At 32.5% G+C, this 19,164-nt stretch overlaps 1 protein-coding gene across 1 annotated transcript in view; it reads left to right on the top strand.

Annotated features, from left to right (window-relative positions):
* Positions 1-13,701: 13,701 nt before the first annotated feature.
* LOC138315351 (uncharacterized) overlaps positions 13,702-19,164 on the top strand; it is an 88,248-nt gene continuing 82,785 nt past the window's right edge. The window contains exon 1 of the mRNA XM_069256307.1: positions 13,702-13,838. The gene's annotated coding sequence lies outside the window, so the exon portion shown is untranslated. The remainder of the gene's footprint in view (positions 13,839-19,164) is intronic.

Here is a 19,164-nt window from a genome sequence, read left to right as displayed (position 1 = left end):
ACATGGATTCAATAACTATGCTTTCTAGTATTATCACTATCAGTGCATAATGATAGTACAACACGTGCGGCGATTCTATTAATATAATATTGTTACGGGAATAGTCGCTGGCGTGGCAACGTGGGGCCATGACCCCACTTTTGGTGGGAACATAAATTTCAAGTAACCCGGCTTCGCCGGGCGCGGTTACATAATTTACACGTGCTCCATTATCATTCTACCCCCATAACCTCAACAAAATAAAAGTCTATTCCTTAAATATTGATCTTATAGAAATGGACGGACACAGACAAAAAGTGTTATGACATTCCCCAATCTTCCCGTTTGTTTCCTTAACCAGATGACATGCTGTCATGGCTTTGATATTATAACAGTTGTCATAGATATTGAACGATATTCCATTGAACGATAGCTTGTTAACATATTCCGTTAATTTTAACCGCCCACGTACTACATCATGCGGTTGATTCTAACTGGTATAAGTTAATCATGTAAACATACTTGATCATAATTATTACAATATCATTGTTTGCCAGCTTAGTTAAGTAACGGACATATGTAGCAGTTCATGTCAACTCATCAATCCAAAACGATAGTGTTTACTCATCCTTTCGTAAAACCAAAGAATTAACAATGAACATGATGTTTTCTGCCAGAAAGGTTAGATGTGCAATTGAATGTAGACTATAACATTTAGACAATATCACATTTACTGCGAATGGCCCCGTCTAAACACAGAAAACTTACGAAAAGTGTATGTTCGTGTATACTACCAATTCTACTACGAGCAAAATCGTTCCGATTCAAAACTTTAGTCAGAATGTTACAGAAAAGTACAGAGCGTTGCAACACAACTAAGGTATCGGTTTGTCTAGAATTATGTATAGCATATGCTCGTCACTATAAAATGCCGATACAAAGGGTATTTTCAGTGACTTACCTCCTTTTCTGGCTCTGGCAAAACTCCTGGCGGCCGCCATTTTGATTCGTGTAACACAGCAACTACAAACCACGTGATTCCCCACCGTGATATAGGACAGTCACATTGAATATTGGAATTTCTTAAAAGTAGAATGCTATATATTTCTAAATTCAGATGGAATATTTATAATGAGTAATTTCTGCAATAGAGATATAAGGAACTGTATAGCTGGCTATTTCGAGACTGAAATTGTTAGCGATTTTAAAGTGACATCGAGCAAATAATTTTTAAGCGGTTTTATTTTTAATCCATTTGACTTTTAGTACAACTTTAACTGTATCGTTTTCAGAAATAAACAATTACAAAATACCAATAATTACTCAGTGGGTTTTATCATTTATAACCTGCTGTCTTTTTTTTTCAATTTGTCAATTTAATCATTTACAAGGAAGGATTATACACATTTGTATCTCAAAAGGCAATCCGGATTTTTACCGTTTATCTAAACTAAATACACATTATTTAACAATGTTAAAATCTTAACAGTTGATGTAATTAATATTTGAAAAAATATGTGATCTCATGTTACATCACATTTGTTTTGAGAGAAAACAAAATTGAACTGTTGTGTCTAAATCAAGACGGAAATAGGGAGTGGTATTCAGAAAATTGCAGACATATTTAAGTCAGCCAAATCTTTCAATTAATATCCCATTAAATCATGTCTGTGATATATGTCTATCTCTGATATTATTGACCACATATTTGCCTATAGGGGGATTGTTATAACTCTAAATTTGGAAGGGAATGTCCAATGTGTACATTCGGGTCGAAAGTCTTTCTGCTCTGTTAATTCACCCTTCATATTCCTTGTATTTTTATATTTACATTTATTTTTGTTGAATTTACATGACTTTATTAATCGACGGATTTTAACCAAATTCATCGTACAGGTACACAATTGTCTGCTGTGCCAATCATTATATCTATATTGCTTTATATTCAAAATATATTTATTGTTGTGTACCGTTAAAATTTAGTGAAACTGTTTTCTTCTTTGTACTTACCATCAATTACACAACATAAAATTATAAATTCTAAAACTCCATGTCCATGTTGATATTGGGATTCTGTTGATATATGAACGTTTTACTGACGTAACCATGCAGCTTGCTAGTGAAATTTACAGACTAGACCTCAATGACAGGACGCAATTTTCCACAAAATGCAACTTAACATTATCCACACTGTGGTACAAATTACAGGTGTCACTAGAGCAGAAATGAAAAAAAAAACGTCAAATATTAAGCATAACAGGACAGATGATAGGTAGATAAATAACACAAGTATATCATTATGAAATATATACATATATGACCTTAGTGGCTCGACAAAGGCTCGACACTTTTGTCTTTCTTAACCTTCGCCAAAATATAAGTTATATCTTAAGACATTGACTATTCATTGGGTATTTTGTCATAATTGTTTGTGCCAAAATAGAATCATTCAGTTTTTATACTTTACTTGAAAGGAAAGCGTCCAGATTCACATTAAATCGTATACATATAAATGAGTCTTTAATTTCTTAAACGTATAACTATTTTGATTTTAAATTCTCAAAAATCCGTAGCTTAGATTGATTAACTTTCATAATTATGTATCCAAAACATTTTGAATTGTAATTTTCTGCTCTTTATTTGATTTATTTATTTATTTATTTATTTTTATAAATGGCAGGAAAGCATTTTTTCTTATCAAAAGTACCCAATTTATAAAATAATAAACCAATATATGAACAGGCATCCACTATTTCGATTTCTTCGCAATAAAGTGATAATGAGCGATAAGTCTTTGTTTCATCTTTGACGATATAACAGTCAGCCTATTTACAACTTTTTTTGTATTTACTTATTTATTTATATAAAATTATTTCAATTTCCACAATCTACCGTAGTCACCAAATACATCTGAAGCCTTCTGTAGACACTTATGTATCCGGATGTCTGATATATCACAGTTCCATTAGTCGAAAATTCATATCTTCCTTAATCATATCAAAATTAAAATTCGGGTCTATAATTAAATTCAAAAATAATCCCCAAGTTCACCACATCAAACTCGGATTTTTTGTCAGCTTTAATCTTTTAAAATCCGAATGTCATGCTCACATTGACCATATCAAATTCGAATTGAATGCCCCATCCCCTTCAACTTACAAACTCGATATTTGTATCCATCTTGACGGCATCAAACTAAAACTCCATGTCCATGTTGATCGTTTTAAAGCTCGAAATCCTGCATTTTGTCGGCATCAACTCAAACGGTATACTCACCTTGACTACACGTAAATATTGATCATATCAAACTCGAACTTCATTCCTACCTTGACCATGAAAAACTTAATTTCCTGCATTTTGACCACGTCATATTCGAACTGCATACTTACCTTGGCCACATTTAAATCGAACTGCCTGTACATCTTGGTCATATCAATTTCGAACTCTATGACCACGTTTATTAAATTAAACTTTTGACATTTTCTCCCATCTTGATCATATAAAATGCGAACGTAAAGCTTATATACACCTTCACCGAACGTCTTACCCAGATGGACCACATCTGACTCGAACTTCATACTTACGTTGTCCATATAAAAAGACTTCATGCACATTTTGTTTCTTTGATTATTCATACTAACAATCCATTTAGTGTAACCCACTTTATGTTTCTTTTTTAGCAAACAAACTCATATTACTCATTTTAAGAAATGCAAAAATGAAAGAGTTTGTAATTTAGATGACTGGATAGGTATCAATGCAGAATAGGATGTAAATGATTTTAATGCTACACTTGTTAAAAATATAAATAAAGCTCAAATTAAGAAAGTAACCATTCGACCAAATGATAAGCCATGGATGTCAAACGAGATAAGGTTAAAAATCTAAGACAGAGGAATAGAAAACCAATACAGACCAATACTGCAGAGCACTGGACAAACTTTAGAAATATGATAAATGACCCACTTGTCTCAACATCTAAATGGTGGAATACAGCAAAACTATCCTGAAAATTAATAACACTTTACCCAGTATCCCACCATTACATCAAAATAATACTGTTTTGTCCCATCCTCTTGATAAGAATGCCTTTTGCCTTCTGTTCCTGAGTCGCCTTATACTCTTAGTAACATTTTATTTCATGAACAGGATGTGAGGGATCAACTCAACATACTTAATCTAAAGAAACCTACAGGGCCAGATGAAATTGTTCCAAAAGTTAAAAACTTCTTTTTCCGTCATGGACAACTCCCTTGACTCTGTTGTTTTATAAAACCATGACATCTGGTTCTATTCCTCTGTCTTGGAAAATGGTTAATATTAATGCTATTTACAAAAGTAAAGGTGACATAAATGTTGTTTCTAATTACTGCCCAATATATTTTACTTCTTGTTTTAGTAAGATTTTAGAAACGATTATATTTAAACATTTATGTAACCAACTGCTGGAATTTGAATTATTATCACTCTGTATTTATTCCTGATGACTCTACTGTTTAGCAACTATCATCCATGTATAATAGTTTTATTCAAAAGCTTGAGGAAGGTCTTGAAATTAGATCAATATTTTGTGATGTAAGCAAGGTGTTTGGTCGCGTATGGCATCCTGGCTTATTATTTAAACTTGCTTCTACCCATCATATTATTATTTAAACTTGCTTCTACCCATCATATAGGCTAGGCTTCTACTGATCATATAAGCAGGTAAGTGCTGGTGTCTCCCAGGGATCAGTCCTCGGTCCTTTTCTATTTCTCCATATAGTCGCTATTTAAAAAAATTGTCCTTATATATTTTTACGCTATTTACGTCTATTAAAAATGATTTAAGCTGAATAATTAATTATTGTTTATATGTTGTTTTTAATATACAACACGAAAATCTGAGTGGATTCTAAACAAGAGGCCCAGACGGTCTGTATCGCTCACCTGGTTTGTAATGCCAAGTAACGTTCTGATTACAGGTTTGTTTGGTGTTTTTTTAAAGAATTTAAATATTTACCTCTAATTTTCCTATTGAGCCCCACTCATTCTGCTCTATGGGGTCAGAGCCAAAATTTATATTTATTCTGTTTCCCTTCACAAGAGGATGTTTCAGGCCAGATTTGGTTACAATCCATGCAGAACTTTATGACTAGTAGCGATTCAAAGAATTAAATGTCAACGTCTTCCTTGGCCATACGCCGAGCCTCAAGAAAGGTAATATCATTAATATTTACACGTTCACGTGACTAGCACTGTATTACTAGACACTGACACAACAGTTTGTCAAATTAAAATGAAACATAGCGGCATTATATTGATACTGTAAATGTATGCCATATACTAGTAGAAAAAAATTAAAGCTAAAAACAATATAATTGTCGATGGTTTTTGACCTCCTCTCTGATAATGAAATAAAACATTTCAAAATGATGTTTTTTCATACTACATAGAGGATCTTACATAGGTGACTATGTGATATGAAATTTATCAAACGAGTTCAATAATTTTATTTGCCATGAGCATTTAGGCGAGTGGTATATCAAATTATTTGACGAAGTTTATAAATTTCATGTCTCCACTATTTGATACAAATAGTATGATACAAAACTCTTCAGAGAAATCAGAACTGACAGGGATGTAGAAATAATGCATAAATGATCTCAGTAAACTGCAAAGATGGTCGGGTACATGGCTATTGAAATTCTTTCCAGACAAACGTAAATTTCTATCGATAAAACCGAAGGATCAAATAAAAAAAATACTACATAAATGGGACAGATAATAAAGTTGGAAAATATTATATCAGAAAAAGATATTAGTGTAACGGTTAATGCAGAATTAAACTTGGAGATACGGAAAAAACTGTTTTTAGCTTTCATGTAATTGACATATGAAACAGTTATCGCTGCCAAAGATGTGAAAGAATTCGAAATAATGCTGGAAAATACTTAAAAAATAACAGTATAAATACAAACACGGATATACCTACACATATTGAAATGGACAGTTGTACACCCGCAGTTATCGTTAAATAATCATTCTGTATATCTATATGATATTGATTGAAAGTATACTGTATACTTGTATAGTTATATGTATGACCGGTATATAATCTAAAATATTCTGAAATATTTTGCTTCCGTGCCTTTTCGATTTAACCTTATAAACCACTTGTATTGTTGCACTGACTTCCTCAATAATTTGAATGTACATACAATGCGTAGATAAAATACTTAGACACTTCATATTTTTCTATATATTTCATGCATTTAAAAAAATCTTTAAAATTTTCTGATCTCATCTATAGACGGATTGCAACCAAATTTTATCATTTACATATTACATGTAATATACTTGTCGGCCATATTGTTTTTCGACCAGTCTCAAAAAAGTAACCTTCATATTAAATTTGAAAAGCAAAAAATAGATTACCAAAGGGCCTGTATCGCTCCCCTGGCATATTAAGGCAAAGTCAGCAATGTTGCCAGTTCACCTCGATCAAACTTAATGGTATTGCTTGAACAACTTATTTGTCGACCCTTGATTTACAAAAAAAAAAAATAATAATAATAATAACATGACGATTTTTGTACATAATCCCCTCTACTTCCAATATTGTACCCCGCCCCTCCAGCCCTCGGGGCCTAACCCATGGCACATGGTTTTTATTCTGTTATTCTTACTTTCTTTGTCGCAGTAATAGTTGTATATAGCTAATGTTGTTTTGTTTTTCAATATGCAAGTTCTTGTGATTTGTATCTTGTAAAATGTATTCCCTTTAATAAGGATACCGAAAACCAAATATGAAAAAGAAATCCCTTCATTCGTATAATGAAGAAGGATTGGTGACATTCCATTCAGTTGTTCAGGACTTACAGTGATTCAAAGAAAAATGTTGACGAAGAGTAATTGAACTTAGAACATAATTGATCCAAAAGTCAATGAGTTATTGGCCAATTTACAAAACCTGTGTAAATTGACCTGGATATCATGGTAATGCAACCGTAATTTCAGCAAATGAAAATCTGCATGTTCACATACACAAGGTACCCAACATTGCTGTGAAGTTAAAATGAAATTGATCATGACATTTAGGAGTAGTTTTCTGGACATTGTTTTCTACAAAAGACCTATGTGTAGTGACCTGATTGCCGTGGCAAGCAAACCTTCGGCAAAAGAAAACCTGCATGCATATTTCTGCTATGAAATTTATTAAGTGGTTTAGATGGAGTTGTACTGAAAACCTTTTTCGATGGACGGACAGACAGGTACACTTATTCGTCATTTTAAATTTCATCAGAGCGGTATAACACCATATATTACCGAATCAAAGGTCCATATATTTGAGTTTCTTTGACAAACGTTCATTATAAGAAAAATGATGGTCATTGGACGCCATTATGAAGAAATCAACGTGGGCCAATGAAGTTCACAAAAGGAATGCTGACTCGTCGATTGTTTCTCAAATGAAAAAGAAAAAAGAAAAAACATATGTAATGTCGCTAACGTCACAGACGTTGTTGATGAGTAAAGAAAGGTAACTCTTACAATGCCATATCGTTGCTGTTACCAGCATATATAATAATAAACTTATCATATCGTGTAACTTCATTCTCTCCCTAACTCCCTTCCTGTAACTGATCCACTCAATGAGGAAATTAGGAGTTAATAGCTTCCTGTTCATATTATGTTTATTTTCTACATCGTTGGTATTGGCCTGTATTTAAAGATGCTCCACCGCCGACAAATGGTATTTTTCACTTTTGAAAACAGGAGCAGACGATTTAGTATCTTTCTTCAGTTACAAAAGTTACTTACTTTACACCATTACCACCATTGGAAAGTTTGAGCTTCTAATTTTACCTCAAGTTAAAAATATGAAAAATAATTAATTGCATCCCGAAAAAATTCCGTACCACTATATCCTATATGGAATGAATTACTGAATGCGCATGTACCAAAGGCAAAATAAATTATTTTATGTTATTTTTTGTGTTAATTAGACTATTATATACACGATTAAACACCAATTATTGTTCAAATGATGAATATCATTTATGCTCTGTCGGCGGTGGAGCATCTTTAAAATAAGGATGTTTTAAAAAGAAATTTGTTTTTGTAAAAATATATAAACACAATGAAATCATGGGCATTTGCGTAATAAAAAGATGTTTAACTGAAGCTATTTTGGTATAATACTACATAGAAGACGGTCTACTCTTGTGTTGTATTATAAGTAAAACTGTAAAACATATTTCATTATACTGTTTCTTTTTATAAACATTGAGTATGAAATCTGCTTGTGGGAAATTGAATATTTTTAATAACTTATTATTGTTACGGTGTATAAAGGACATCTTGGTGATAAGAAATACGTCCTGAAATACAGTGACGTATACGTCTTTATGATCTGTTGTAAATGTAGCTGAAAGACCAAAACTTAGACCTGTAATACAGTATTTCTCGAAGAAATGATGGATGAAGTACCACGAACAACCGTTAGACGACATATGAAGATAGACAATAATATATAGGATAATTACATAAGAAATTTTATTGAGATTTCATTACTGGTGACATATTTGAGTGTTTTCCCGCCATCTGCATGCAGACCAAAAAGGCGGGAATTTTATACAGCTCAACATTTTTTTTTTACTGTTAACTTCATCAAAAACGATATGAAACAGATAAATACTTGTCATTAACGTGATTACAATCGTATGAATACTGAAAACAGGTGAAAACTGCCATAAAATCGAAAATTCGTGACCTCGAGTAAAAAGCATTTTCCGGTCATTTTTGACAGGCCGATTATTTTGGTACATGTTAGAGCATATTGTGTCCAAATACATACGGGAAAACTTCATTTGAAACTTTTTTTGAGGTTTGCCATAATCTGGCGTTTTGATTATCTCGTGGAATCTCTTGACGTTGTAATAGAATATACAATATCTGCAAAAAATATCTACCTAAATTACTCTCGGATATTCCGCAATTTACCATTTGCATTTCTCAGTGATGTAAGCGGCATATTTTGTAATGACGTAAGGAAAACACCTGACAAAAAGGCACTTCCTGTCTATTACCTGACACATTTTTTACCGATGTCAACACGACGAAACGCGTTTGTTTAATTGGTGTAAATATCGGCGTGAAAACTCATTGATAAGATAATAAGTGCTTGAATAAGGTATTTTTATACTATTTTCTTATTTCTGAAACAGTCACAGCATGAAATATAAGGGTAACTCGTCGCTTCAATGTAATTTATACATTGTATTTACACACTCTGATTCCATTTGTCAGCTGTTTGTACGGAACGCAGATTGAAAAATTAAAAATCCTCATTTTGCATATGAATTATGAAACCTGATTATACTGACAGTTTATATATGAAAGATTATTGAGAAATAATTGTGGACCAATCTCTGTCTGTAGTTACCGCCATTGAAATAAAAATAATAAATCCATTGATCAAAAGTACATGTACAACACGTTTACACTTGTAGGCCCCCCCCCCCCCCCTACATTACGGGAGGCAATGTACATGTATACATATGAACATTAAAGTTATACATAATATACATGTCCGGTATATTTAATAACTATTTAACACCAGAAACATTAAGTACATGTTTTGACAACACAGTCAATTTAAATACATTGTATGATGAACATTTCTTTGCAAATAGAAACAGATTGCTAATGCACTAGGTCTACTTTAGTCAGTATAAGTAAAGTGTACTAAGTTTGCTCTGGTGAGTTACACATGAGTTTCACATTAAGGGAATACTGTGTAGAATGAGAGGGAGTATTACTTTAGCAGATATTTAAAGAAATCTACTTGTTCTTCCTTTCATTTTATGAAACATTACCGGTAAATATTTATACATGTACCATGTAAATAGAATGTATGTACATGTAAATATACATGAATCTTATTTGGTTTACTTGGGACAATTATGATGACACTTCAAATAAGAAGAGAAATCAGTCTTCTGGTTGTCTATTTGATGATCCATTCAAATGTTTCTTGTGAGCAGCAATGAAAAAGAAAACCACAATTATACAAATTGGAGAGGATAAAGCTTTTTCTTGACAGCCATAGGCCAATGTCTAATATCTATGAGTCAATAATATTTTATTGAATTTGAAATACTGATGGATTTATTTGAGACTAAATATTCAATTTTATTAACAAACCAAATAATATACTGTATATTCAGTTTTCTCCATGTAAATCTGTAAACAAACATAAGGCAAAATACATGTAATGATCAATCCCTTCCTTTTTGGATTTTGATAAGAAAGCAATAGAGTATGATCAAAGCTTTTAATATGCTAACATTGAAACAAACAGTCATTCTAGTGACATTCAGGCTTTTCATTTATTTAATATTTTGTGCAATTTCATACTCTCTTTTCAAAGAGATTTTTCAGATTTAACAGAGATTAAGAATAAGATGTCAGAACTTGACTTTTGATATCATTGCAGCTGTTTGATAAAATAGTTACCACTAAATCTTAAGATTGCAAAGCAGTCAACCTATAACAAAATTTATTTGTGAATAGCATATTTATTAAATGAGGTAAAAAAGATAGAATTTAACTCTAATATTTAAACAGTGCAATAAAACAAGAATAACTCCAGACTTTTTTTTGTATATACACATGTTACATGTATATACTTTACATTAAATCAGATCTTCACCTGTATAAGGTTTGAATGTCTTGTTACCTGTTCCCATCCGAAGAAACACAAATCCATCATCACTATTCTTTTTATTGTAATAAAAATGATTGTATGTTTTTGGATGGTCCAGGTCCAGATCAGTGAACCTTAACTGAGGTGGTAGATGTATTAAGTTCAGCCTCTTACTAGCCATGTATATTTCCCCTTCTACTACAGAACAATGACATATTCATAACATGGGAGACTGCATCCTTGATACTCTAGAGGTTATTTTCACTGTCATTATATCCACTAGAAACTGTTGAACACTTAAAGCTGAATGGAAAATTATGAAAAGAAATTTAAATGATATTTCATTAATCTCAAATTATATTTTTGCATCTAGAGAATATTGAAGAAACTCTTGTGTTTGCAGGTCAGACTGTGAGTGCTTTTTTGTACTGCAGTGCTGCACTGTGCAAAATTGAAAACTTTGAGCAAATAAAAATTATTAGAATTTCTTATGTGTGTTAAATCTATTTATTAAATAATTAATTCTCAAGAAGAGAATAAAGGTAATGGCAGTAATTTTACCATTATAAAAAACTGAATAAAAACCCCCACTATCAATGGTTGCATGTTCAATATTGCTCTCAAAAGCATGTGTGCCACTTCATAGAAATCTGTTATTAGTTATCTTAAATTATCTTAATATGAAACCTATTTGTAACACCATATTTTAATCTAAGTTTACAAAACTAAATGATCCTGCAGAGGTGTATCCTCAATACTCCAGGGGTTGCTATCTACTGACATTATATCCACCCTTAGGCTATAGCATAGCAAAAATGAAGGCAACAGAAGACACAGGTAATTTGATCCTTTGATGATCTTGTACATCAAAATAATCTAATAATGGTACACTGTGGTTGACTGTGGCTTTGAAGTTGGACATCGCTCACTCTCTGAAATCTAAAAGGATTTCTCTGCAGACCTGTGATTGGCCAGTTTTTATTCTCATGAACTGCCTCCTGTTTATAATGGGATAGTTCAGGGGTGGATAGGATGTCCGTGTCTTAAACCCTGGAGTATCGAGGGTGGCAGAGTGTAACTTTCAATAATACCTTTAAAAAGATTCATATACATTTGTATAGACTGTCCATATTATTCTTTTGAAAGAAACCCTGAACATTGCATTTCTGTTTAAAGACTGTTCAGTTATTACTGTATACACATCTGATGCAAGGGAACTACATAAAGACAATTATCACTATCACTATCATTGTCAATGGACACAGTTTCCATTTCTTGGGTAGGAAAGGGACAAGGAGCTGGAATCCGGGACATTTCGACTGACTCAAATGAAGGGAATACAGGCTACATGTAGCTCATAAAGTTTGGAATACAAATAAAACAACAAAGTGCTGTCATAACTTGTATTTTTCACTTTAAACACATCTTAATAAAAATACTGGATTACATTTGTAGTGTATCTACAATGCATTTGTATAAAATTTCTCTCTTTCCATAAGTTATGATGTCCATTCTTTTAATCCAGTCCTTTCCTCATATGCATGTATGTCCTTTTGATTTAAGAACTGCTATCACATCAAAGTTTTCCATGATTAGCTTCCTGTAATTAAAAATAAGTATGTGATTAATTGTTACACTTTGACTAAGGTAATATGTCATTTATTGACAGAAGATCATTTGTCATTTTAATACAAATGATCTTTAGTTCTGTAGTATACATGTAAATATAATATTGTTATTGATAAAAAAAACTGGACTTGACAATCTACACAAAATATTAAACTTTAAAAGCTTTAACTTGTCTTATACTCTTGCAGGTGCTTTTATGTTTCATCTGTAACAATATAAAATATTTCTGTCACAATTACATGCCTTCTCATTACTCTAAGGAAAGTTTGGGAATTTACACTGGTCAAAGTAATTGTTTGGAGGTGGCTGTATCAGTTATTCGATGAACCATCAGAACAACATGCGCTGCAGACGTATCAGCTGTGCATTGACCTGTTGAACGTGCGATTGTTTACATTGCCAACACTAGTTTTTTCGCCCGTATAAGAATATCCATGCATAATCTGCATCAATCTTCATATATTTTACACTGAGGAAAATATGTAATATCACGCTTTACATAAAATCCAAATTCTTCAAGCGATTGTCGCTTCGTAAGTTGTCCAAACGACAGTGCTTCGCCATTTTGACAACAGCTGTCACATTGAGAAATGCAAATCATCTATTTTACCTCATCGTATGATTCGAATACATACGTGTTATGGTTCTTTCTATAAATTATCATAGATAATAAGCATTTTAAGCGTTTCTTGTCCACAGGTACAATGTATATTTGATATATGGGATTTCATCAATCACCACGAATTAGGTTTTATCAGAAACATATATGACATATATGTTTCTGGTTTTATTTCAAAAACTAAAATGAAATAGATTTTTGTCAATGTACAGTAGTTGAAATCACTTGTGCATGACATCATTTATCAGCGCTTTTATTTATTTATTAATTTTTTGTTTGTTTGTTTGGGTTTTTTTGGTGTTTAGTTACGAAAACATGCATTCTTAATTAATCTCAATCAAATAATCAAATAGGCTTTAACATTGGGTAAGAAAATGTGATGCCCCTTTTTGTAAATTATAAGAAATGTATCGTCAGCTAAGATAAATCAATAAACAATAAATAGTATTATCTAATCAGCAATAGTAAGCAAAACTTTGAATGAATTGAGTATACAATATGTTCGAGGATGAAAATATAGTAATTTGAAAAGTACCTTCTCTTCCGATAATATTTAAAAACACAATTATTTTTAGTGAATTAATTATTAATTAAAAAGAAAAACAATTTGTTATCTAACATTCACTTTAACAACAGGATGATTTGTTTTTTGAAATATGAAAGTATAGAATATATTTCAGTGTCTTTTGTTACCATACTGTACATAAACGTCTACTACAATAATTATCTCCCCTTACAGGAAGAAGTAACAACCACCAGTAGAGGGCACTTGTAACCTACTTCCTTGATTGCTTACAATCAACACACAATCTTGACCATCTGGTATTTCTAGGTCAACGATTACAGGTGCACATGCAACGAAAAGGGAATCTATACGCTTACTAATGCTTAGAACTTTGCCTACAATGAAAAATCGGATATAAGGTAATTGCATGCAAATATATGCCGTAAGTATGTAACCAAACGTAAGCGCTGCCGCAGTGTTGTTACATGACTAACAGTGACTTTACGTTCATCAACGGATTTTGGAGCTAATTTGTATCGATTATTCGATTAATAATGTCCAATGAAATGTATATAGATTTGAAATCAACTGCGTTTGCAAGAAATTGTGTTATAATTAACCTTAATTAATGACATGGTGAATATTTCGTTTTGATGATAGACGGATTGTCATATTAATTGATAGTGTGGATGTTTTTAGCAAACGCAAACCAACCTACATTGTAAGCTAACTAGTCAATTCCTTGGGTTATTGGTTGAATTAACTATAGACTACAGCAGGATTTCCTTAGTATGATTATCAAACAATATTCGTATTGCAGTTTTTACTTTGTATGTGGTTTTGAATGTATAATGTAATGCTGAAAACCGTTATTGATTACTGCTTACATATCATGGGTAACGGTTATATTGATTTTATACCCTGATGGTGTGTTGCGATTGGAATCTACCTGATCTCAATTATTGATATGCGTACGTATATATGGTAGCAAATGCTTGATCTCTACAATTATGTGCAGTCATTCCCTCATTTCCATTACTCAGTTTTTGTTCAAGTCCATAAAAAAATTGCATGTAACCCATATAAATTAGTACTACCTATAATATTTTTTAGATACATTATACCAGATAATGCATAACGATGTACCTATAATATAAACATATCATCATTTCTCGAATTAACAATTAAAAGCATGGAATTATATTGATACTTAAACTTGATTGGATTTCTTTTAGATGCAGTACATCTATGAACTAAATCTAAAACAGGTAGACACTGCTTTGTTTATTATATCTTTTTCTGTTGTCACACCCACACAATAGTTATTAGATGCATTTCAACAATAAAGTTGCTATGGGATTTGGAGGAAGTATATATATATATATATATATATATCATCATGTAGCTAAGGCCAAAAAAAAATTATATGCATGTTTCAGGTTAGAACATGACTAAAAAAATGGGGTAGCTCGATCAGGAATTTTTTTATCTTTTTTTTTAATTTTTTTGGAGGAGCTAGGGGTTCAGTTGCTTCATTACTACATTACAAAGTAATTTGTCTTTCAGGGTTAATGCTGGCTAGAAGCTTTATATATATTATTGCTTTAATTTAACTTTATCTGGATATACTTCTGTAAAAATCTAAGCTAAAAACTTCACACACTACATTTTTGTTTTGAAAAAGTGTTATAAAACAGCTAGGCTCGGAGGTAAAAACTAGGGTAGGTAGTAGGGGTACCTGAAACCCAGTTTTTTTTTTTGGCCTAACTTTAATATATCAATCATACAGCAGGACCACCAGGTAATAAAGTACATCAATTATAAAATATGAAAGAAACATATTTAAACGATATCCTCTACTTTTAGTGACCTTTCCACTACCTTTCCGAAACAGCTTTTAATTTTTAAAATCGGAATGTAAAACAAGATCGATAATTTTGTAGTGTCGCAAAAGTTATTAAATTACTGTTAATACTACACAAATCATCATGATCACCTTCTGAACAATTTAATTAAAATAAATGTTAATTTTCATTACACGGGTCGTCTTATGTTTCCCGGCGTTGTCCTAAATAACGGCGTAGTTGATTATCACTGCGCCAGATGGCAAAACAGCGAAATGACTCCACCGTTGTTATATTTTGCGCAGGAAATCTTACATATGTTTGGCATTGTAACCTCATCTAAGGCCATCAGTATATATCATGTTATTTATGTTTTTAAGAAATCTTTATATTTTGCTCTGGAAAGGTAGTGGGCTTTTTACTGTTTATGCATTCCCTATGCAAGAGAAAGTATGACAGGGAATCCCGGCAGGATCCCGGCCATATCCTGGTGGGAAAAGACCAGAATGCCGGCGAGATATGACCAGGAATTTTTTCTTTTAGTTTTAGGTTTATGAAATGACTTTTAAATATGAAATTTACCCAAAACGCTGATATCCTAAAATTCACAAATAAATGTGCAAAACTTTGACTACCCAACCTGGTAGCCTCTATCATAATTTTAATCTGTCTCAACACAAAAGAGTTCCAAAAAAGGAGAGTAACTCTTCATTGACCAGCCAGAATCCCGCTCATGTGGAATTGCTGCTGGGATCCCGGTCATTCAGACTCTCTCGATTTACCCAATCGGAACCCGGTTAGAGTATCAAATTCCAGCGGGATTCCGGTGGGATCCCAATTGAATTTTCTCTTAGGTCATGGTTCCCATTATATCTCAGTCCAAAGGATCTCAATGATCTTTTTAAATAGAATTAGTTAAGACCCATAACTTGATGTTTGGTGACCCACAGCACCAGTTGGTAGCCTATACAATCTTGGTGGTCCTTCCAATATATCGACCCCTGTGTGTACATGTACAATAGAGAGTTGTGTACAGTATGTACTATACTGTACTAGTGATTTAATTTTGTATCTAAATCTAGATCTTGAAGATAAAAGTTAGGTAATTATATTTGTGCTCAAAGCGGCTGAATTGGTTGTGTTATTAACAGGAAAGGCCATTTAGGATGTGGCAGGTTTTGGAGATAAGGAAAGTCAGATATACGATGAATAGACTTTGTCTTATTTAATTAAAATTTGATTCAGTTCCTGGGAAACTGTGCTGCAGATGGTTTTCAAACAAGAAACCTAAAGGCAGAGGGCCAGTGAACACATGAATTATTACCTCTCAGTCTGGAAGACTTAATCTCATATCATATAAGTTGATGCATGGAATGAAGAATAAAATAGTAACTTGCAATTTTCTGGGATATGAAATGCTGAATTCATACCAAATTTGTGAAAAATAAATACTTTGACCTTTTCAAGGTCATGCATGTGTCCAAAAATGTTTTCATCCCTCAATCCTCCAATTCAATTACCTAAATTTCACATATGGGTCATACTGCAGCTATAAACAATTCATATTTGACTACACTAATTAGTAATTACTAGCTAAGGCTATATAGGTAGATAATTGTAATTTTGTAAAATAGATAGTTTATCTTATAATGTCCATTTGCCTGTAAATTGGTAATTACATGTGTGTATATACATATACATACTTAACTTTTTTAAAAGACGTACATATAGGCCATATCATAATAATAGGTGCATACACATATTTTGTTGAATCATTATGGTTCTCAGAATTTTTTTTGGGGTAAAGTTTCATCAGAATGAAATATTCATGATTATTTTAATCAACAAAAGTACTAAATATATAATTATTAAAAACCTTAGCCAAGAAGATAGATTCTACAATACAGACTAGATTAATTAAGAATTACTATAATCAACAAGGTACTAAATACTTGATTATGTAGGAAGTGTAGATTCTACAATACAGACTAGAATACTGTAAACCCACTTATTTTAAATTTTGCATTTTGACAGGAAGATGAAAATTAATTGCTGGGAAAATGTTTACAGTAAAGGTGTAAGAGTAGGGCCATTGATATAGGAGTCTATTTTGTGAAATGTAAATCACAGGTAAAGAGTCTGTAAACGGTTTTGGAAATTCAAATTTGCTGTTGTGATATCTTTTCAGTGATATTTTCTTTGGATAAGGAATATGCACACAAAAGCTTAAAGTCTTATAATTAAAACAACAAGTCAGTCTAAGCCTAGAGTACATTAAAATTTGCTTATATATCGTAAACAAACCAGTTCTAATGGAAATTAGATTACGGTAAACCTCCGGTTAATTCGAACCGCCAGATAGTTCAACACACAATTTTTTCCAGAAAAATGGTAATTTTTTAGCTAGTGATAGTTCGAACACTGACTTTTTATAATAAATCCTATTTCGGATAGTTCGAACATGTCAAATTATGAACGTAAAAGTAAGATTTTTGTCGGCAAATCGGCGCAATGGGGTCCCTAAAAATGGCGATATATTTTGCATATTGCAACAGTTTTGATGTTTGGAATAAAGATTGTATAAATGATCATTATAATGACCATACGACAGATAAGTAATTAACATTTTAAGCCATAAATAAAAATTATTTATGCCGATATATCGTACAAAAAGCAGCAAGGCCAAATATTTAATCTTAGGCCCCAACAATGTAGATTTGAATTCGCTGTACCTGATGGAAACATGTGGAAGAAGTCCAATCTAGATACGGATATCAGTTTAAAATATGCATTCAATCTATCTTTAATCAGCCAATCAAGGTGTTAAATTACCTGTAAACACGTGCGTCACGCTGGCTTGGACAGACCAATTACGAGATGTCACAGTGAGCATCAAAAGCCAGCAGCTGGGTCACAGCAAGTGAGTGTGATTACATATTCAGCTCCAGCCAAAACAATCCACGTGATGGGTAATTGGACAATAGATACATAGCTTTTCATCAGGTTAAAACTAGTTACAAAATTTTAGAAGCAGACAATATGCAATCGGGTTTTGGACAATCTGACAGTCATAGTGCGATTGTGACCTAATTTTACGAAATGAATGTAAACAAATATTTTCAACAGCAGTTTCGTAAATGCAACCGGATTTTCTTTAACTAAAAAAGTAAATAAATAAATTTACGTTTGTTACGAAATATAACAAAGATCTAACTAGTTTTCTGTGGTTTAAATAAAGTTTCTATCTCAGTTAACGGAAGTCGATGTAAATTATAGGCCGCGATCGTGAACGGTGCTGTTTGGGGCCTTGTCCACGTGCACATATGCATGCGGCTTCTACTACGCAATTATTTATAAATTCACTAATTAAATGCTCATGTTTACGAGAAAATGATTGAATATATTATCTTCAGGAAACTAAATACTTTCCCTATATATTTTCTGCCTTACATTGCTTATGCCAGGTACATCGGTACTCAAAACTGGTTTTTACCAAGTTCAACTTGGATAGTTCGAACTCACAATTTTTTCCTGAAGCTTAATTTCGGATAATTCCAACTGGTCCATCAATATTCGAACTAACCGAAGGTTACCGTAGTTGGTTTTACTGTGATATGCCAGAAAAGCCCACTGTAGTGAAATGTATGTGAAATGTTCAAACTCGCTTACTGTCCGCCATTACACATTGTGGTCGGACGTCTTGTATGCCGAACCCTGGCCTTTGCCAATGTAGTAAAGAAATTTTTGTCTAGAACTATAAATCGCTCGATCTTACAGTAGTGTGTTTACGTTATTAGGTGTGTGTTGTTGTCTAAATATAATTTTCCCAGCTCCTCATGTGGCTATGATTGCATTTGATTAACATAAGTGACTTTGGCTCGGATATGGGTACAGCATACAT

The sequence above is a fragment of the Argopecten irradians genome, chromosome 2 (genome assembly GCF_041381155.1).
Source record: "Argopecten irradians isolate NY chromosome 2, Ai_NY, whole genome shotgun sequence".
NCBI classification, from domain to species: Eukaryota; Metazoa; Mollusca; class Bivalvia; order Pectinida; family Pectinidae; genus Argopecten; species Argopecten irradians.
The sequence above is the reverse complement of the archived record's forward strand: the minus strand, read 5'-3'. Positions and strand labels throughout refer to the sequence as shown.